Genomic DNA, 6,307 nt, shown 5'->3' with positions numbered 1-6,307 from the left:
TTATATTTTTTGTTAGCAAATCACCATAACAAAAAACATGATTATTAAATCAAAATGTCTCTTTTATCTGTTTTTGTAGAAATACAAAATATATTGTAAAATGAATAGCAATATTAATAAAATGTTCTGCAGGATGCATCTTGATAATACCAAAAAGTCAATAGACTGTTAATACAGAGGTATGTCTCACCCGTTTTTATTTTGATAGAAAACTGCAAATGTTGAAATTTAAATAGCAATAAATTATCATGTAATAACATTAACGGTACCAATTTTCTTGCATCAGATGCGCATTTCGACAATACATGTTTCGTCAGTGATGCTCGTGGCCAAAATATTTGAAATCCAAAGCTTATATAAACAAGAATGTGTCCTCAGTACATGAATGCCCCACTCGCACTATCATTTTCTATAATCAGTGGACCATGAAATTGGGGTAAAATCTCTAATTTGGCATTAAAATTAGAAAGATCATATCATAGGGAACATTTGTACCAAGTTTGAAGTCGATTGGACTTCAACTTCATCAAAAACTACCTTGACCAAAAACTTTAACCTGAAGCGGGACAGACGGACGGACGAACCGACAAACAGACGCACAGACCAGAAAACATAATGCCCCTCTACTATTGTAGGTGGGGCATAAAAATGAAGAGCTATAAACCAAAAGGTCCAAAAAGTAAAGCCAAATCCGTGAAAGGAATGGTGATGCAAAATATTCCATGTCAATGAACCATGTTTCAGGGCATGACGGATGATACAGAGCAAAAACAATCTCCATGGTAATGAGATGTGCCAATGCTATTAAATTTTCATAGAAATGAAATGTGTCAAAGCATATACATATGCATACTAAATATAGACCCTTACACTAATCTATCAAAAACTGATATATAAAAAAGAAGATGTGGTATGATTGCCAATGAGACAACTATCCACAAAAGACCAAAATGACAAACATTAACAACTATAGGTCACCGTACGGCCTTCAACAATGAGCAAAGCCCATACCTCATAGTCAGCTATAAAAGGCCCCGATAAGACAATGTAAAACAATTCAAACGAGAAAACTAACGGCCTTATTTATGTAAAAAAATGAACGAAAAACAAATATGTAACACATAAACAAACGACAACCACTGAATTACAGGCTCCTGACTTGGGACAGGCACATACATAAATAATGTGGCAAGGTTAAACATGTTAGCCGGTTCCCAACCCTCCCCCTAACCTGGGACAGTGGTATAACAGTACAACATAAGAACGAACTATAAAAATCAGTTGAAAAAGGCTTAACTCATCAGATAGACAAAAAATACAAATGGACGTGGCTGGGTACTTATACATCCCGACACAAAAAGACACAATGAACAGATCTGAGAGTACTCGCAGTTATCTGACAGCTAGTTCAAAGCCACTACCAACTAATAAAAAAATCATGCCTCTAAGACTAAACACTCAATCCGTACACATCCAACATACAATGGATTTAGTGTAAAGACGTCATAAACAGCCAGAGAAAAACATGACCTTGTGCAATGCCAAGTTACAGGTATCGACAGATTGTAGATCCATGAAAATGTATATACTAGTAATATTTAGTTAGCTTTTAATCTACTAATAACAAAATCAATATTAATACCAATAAAAACAATATTCAATGATCTTATTACAGTGTTGAATAGGTAACCTTTTACAATAAGTTTATTTAAAGGAGCAACAAGTTTAGATGGATCATTTCTAAATTTCCGGGCACATTTAACAACATTTCCGTAAAAATGAGGATGTGCTATCCCATTTGAAATAATTTTTCTACAGGTACAACCAAACTTCAAAACCAAAACTTTATATCTATGGAAAAATTTAGTAAAGGTTTTAAGTAATTTATGGTAACGATATCCCTGGTTTAATAATTTACCAGTAATACATAGGTTGCGTTTGTTAAAATCAAAAACATCACAACAGACACGGGCATAGCGAACAAGTTGTGAAATATAAACACCGTAAGATGGTGCCAAAGGAACATCACCATCTAAAAATGGAAAATTAACAATAGGGAACGAAAAATCGTCTCTTTTGTCGTAAATTTTAGTGTGTAGTTTCCCGTTTAAAACCGAAATATCTAAATCCAGGAAAGGACAGTTATTACCGAATCCATTTGATTTATCTAAAGTAAGTTTCTTGGGGTAAATTTCAGCAGTATATTAAGAAAATTCTTGATTATTTAACGAAAAAATATCATCAAGATAACGGTAAACGTAATTGAATTTATTTGCAATTTCGACGTGTCTTTACTGAGTTTAGTCATAAACTGTGATTCGTAACAGTACAAAAACAAGTCTGCTATTAAAGGGTGCCATGGGATACCTACAACCTGTCGATAAACTTCGTTGCTGAAACGTACGTAAATATATTCAAGGAGAAAATTAACAGCTTCAATCATCTCATCACACCTCCAGTAAGTATATCTAGCATATTTACCTTTCTCATTAGCGAAGAAGGCTTTAAATGAGTTGCAGCAAATATATCTACATTCAGCTTTACCAAACGACCATTTAATTAAATAGGAAAACTTTTGTTTAATAAGATAGTGTGGAAGTGTAGTGTAAAGATTAGAAAAATCAAAACTATTCACAGAATCAAAAGGACCATCAAAAGCCCGTAATTTATCTAAAACATCCAAAGAATTTTTTACACTCCAAAAATGGTTTATACCACTATGTTTATATATTTTATTACAATAGTTTATGATTAGCTCTTTAATAGTAGTTAATGAACCAGTTAAGAGCACTGACAGATTAGTTGTAGAACACTTACTAGAGGCCGAGATGAAACGATATTTAAATGGTTTTTTGTGTAGTTTTACTCAGGTAGCCAATACATAGTAGGGACCTTCAAATGTTCAGAAGAAGCCTTAAACTTTGATGTGGTTGTGATATGCTTGTTTACTATATGACTCTCTGTGAAGCGGATGGACTTGAATGTAGATGAATTTAAAATTTCATTCTTAAGAACGTCCGTGTAGTATTTTTGTCATACCACAACCACATTGTTGGCTGCTTTGTCGGCCGGTACAAACACAAACCGCTTTGAAAGTATTTGAAGTTTATTTCTTATTCTGGAAATAGGTGTATTATGTACTCTATTATTTACTTTTAAATTATTTTTTCAAAATGTGATATTCTCTTATCTACCACATTCATACATTTATTTAAATAAGAATCAAGAGATTTTATATCAGATTTTTCCTGTTTACACCATTTTTTACAAAATGAGGAAAGAGCATCTTTGGTGACTTGACGACACTCTTTCCAATCTATTTTAGATGGAGGACGATATTTTGGTCCTTTTTTCAAAAAGTTTTTAACCTCTCTGTCCTGGACGGTATTGAGGTCCCCTGTAATAACATGACCATAGGGAACATATCTAAACTTCGACGATTCAGTTTCAAGTTAAGGGAGTATTACTATCTATATTCACGTCTGATGTATTTACCGACGTATAATTAAAAATTAAACTTCTGCTGGGTTTTTTGTATGTGTATGAAATTATAGGTGGGTCTATATTATCAAAAAAGGGAGGTTTTAAAGTTTTGAACGGTAGAGTCATTAAATATACCAGATAAGTTGATAAAATCAATACCTCTGCTAATATATTTAATTTTCAAAAAATGACGTTTATGATCTTCAGGTTTGTCGATACGTGGGAACAGCCTATGGTGGCAAAATGCTGTAATAATACAAAAATATTCATACAGTGGGCTGAAGAATGAGATGGTGTCACACTCTTTGAAAATATCGTGTAATTTTGCTAATGGGTATTTGACCCAGTTTACCTAATAATTGATGCCGTAACCATTATTTTTAAATATAGATAGGAGATTATCAAGTGTATAATTTATACGATGTTTAATTTGTTGATTTTCGATTGATACGTTTCCCATGAGACCTATTATTTCGTTGTTTTTTATCAATAATATTCATGATATCAATAGAGGGAGTAGTAGATATGTTCCCTTGTCCAAGTATATTGTCTATTAGACCCAGGGGATAAGCTGTTTGAAGTCGTTAAATCCAAGACAGTTCCATAATTTTACGGGAATCTTCAAATTGTTTATGCGACTGCCCTTGTTGTTTCTGGACCGTTTCGAGCGGTTGAAATCTAATAAATTTAATATTGTGGTTGTATTGTGACCTAAATGTTGATAAATAATGCTTTTGAATTTCTTAGGTTTTCGGAAGTGGTATAGATGTTCCTGTGTTCATTTAAAAAAACTCCCGTCCTGTTTGTCCTACATATTGTATACCACACTTGGGCTTAGTTCATGTAACCAGATAAATGAGGCTTTGGGTTTTTATGTTATGTCACAGGAAAAGGAAAGCGAAAAAGCTCTCCCGTTCATGTGACCTTTTAGTATTATCAGAAGATAATCTAGAACAGGTTTGTCATTTTCTGGCATTGCACGGGAATATTTGTGGATATCCACGTGCATTTTTATTGAATAATCTGGCTGCAGCAGCATTGCCACCTTTAACACAATTATAACAAGAGTACACACACTGAAATGTCTCGCCTTCTTTACTAATCATTGATATTATGTTGATAGACCTAAAGATAAAGCTTTATTACAACTGTCACATAAACTCAACATTAACCAAGAAAACAGAACATTGATCAATGAACCATGAAAACGAGGTCAAGGTCAGATGACCCATGCCAGACAGACATGTACAGCTAACAATTCTTCAATACAGCAAATATAGTTGACTTATTGCTTATAAATTAAGAAAAACAGACCAAAAGACAAACACTTAACACTTAGCAATGGACCGTGAAAATGAGGTCAAGGTCAAATAAAACCTGCGTAACAGACAGATAGATCATAAAATATTTCCATACACCAAATATAGTTGACCAAATGCATAAAGTATTAGAAAAAAAGACCAAAACTCAAAAACTTAACTTTGACCACTGAACCATGAAAATGAGGTCAAGGTCAGTGACACTTGTCAGCTAGACGTGTACACCTTACAATCATTCCATACACCAAATATAGTAGACTTATTGCATATAGTATAAGAAAAACAGACCAAAACACAAAAACTTAACTATAACCACTGAACCATGAAAATGAGGTCAAGGTCAGATGACACTTGCCAGTTGGACATGTACACCTAACAGTCCTTCCATACACCGAATATACTAGACCTATTGCTTATAGTATCTGAGATATGGACTTGACCACCAAAACTTAACCTTGTTCACTGATCCATGAAATGAGGTCGAGGTCAAGTGAAAACTGTCTGACGGGCATGAGGACCTTGCAAGGTACGCACATACCAAATATAGTTATCCTATTACTTATAATAAGAGAGAATTTAACATTACAATATTTTTTTTATTTTTTTTCAAGTAGTCACTGAACCATGAAAATGAGGTCAAGGACATTGGACATGTGACTGACGGAAAGTTCGTAACATGAGTCATCTATATACAAAATATGAAGCATCCAGGTCTTCTACCTTCTAAAATATAAAGCTTTTAAGAAGTTGGCTAACGCCGCCGCCACTGCCGCGGGATCACTATCCCTATGTCGAGCTTTCTGCAACAAAAGTTGCAGGCTCGACAAAAACTGCTAAATTCAGATAAGGAATTTCGATTGATGGCAGTTGAATTTATATTTGGGATAATGTTTTTATAGCACGTGAATATCCTTGAGGGATTAGAGTTGAGTGTTTTCTTACCAATTCGTAAAATCATGATTATTTAAAGGGTTATGAGAAGATAAAATGAGGACGAAATTCATAACATTGAATTAAGAGTTACAGTAACGGAATATATATAAACAATTTATAAACCAGTCGAAGAATTCTTATAAAAACTATATTGAACAGCCCAACAAACAAAGGTGTATATAACAAGACAGACATGAAACAAATATAGGTCCGAGAAAACAGTTATGATGTAGTGAATTTATCTATACCAGAAAACAACAAAATTCTTTTAACAAAAATTAGCACGTGCTCGATTCGAAAAATATTTTTAAAGTGTAGTGTATTTATTTAGGGACACAACATCCTAATTTATGACCTTTTCAAACTGGACCAGATCACTAATTTATCTTAACATAAAGTTACTATAAACTGTTTAGGCATGTAATTTCCCTTCCATATGACTATACTATGCATAAAATATAAGGAAATAAAATTGAAAGGTGTATGAATCAAATGTAAAACAATGTCCACATTAGGGACTATATTCGTAGACAACGAAAGAAGGACAATAACTGTGTCCCGGACCTATTAAA

At 33.5% G+C, this 6,307-nt stretch overlaps 1 protein-coding gene across 1 annotated transcript in view; it reads right to left on the bottom strand.

Annotated features, from left to right (window-relative positions):
- LOC143069714 (dihydroxyacetone phosphate acyltransferase-like) overlaps positions 1-6,307 on the bottom strand; it is a 79,620-nt gene that overhangs the window by 40,713 nt on the left and 32,600 nt on the right. The gene's annotated exons all lie outside the window — the stretch shown is intronic.

The sequence above is a fragment of the Mytilus galloprovincialis genome, chromosome 3, assembly GCF_965363235.1.
Source record: "Mytilus galloprovincialis chromosome 3, xbMytGall1.hap1.1, whole genome shotgun sequence".
Classification (NCBI taxonomy): domain Eukaryota; kingdom Metazoa; phylum Mollusca; class Bivalvia; order Mytilida; family Mytilidae; genus Mytilus; species Mytilus galloprovincialis.
This window is presented reverse-complemented; position numbering and strand designations above follow the sequence as displayed.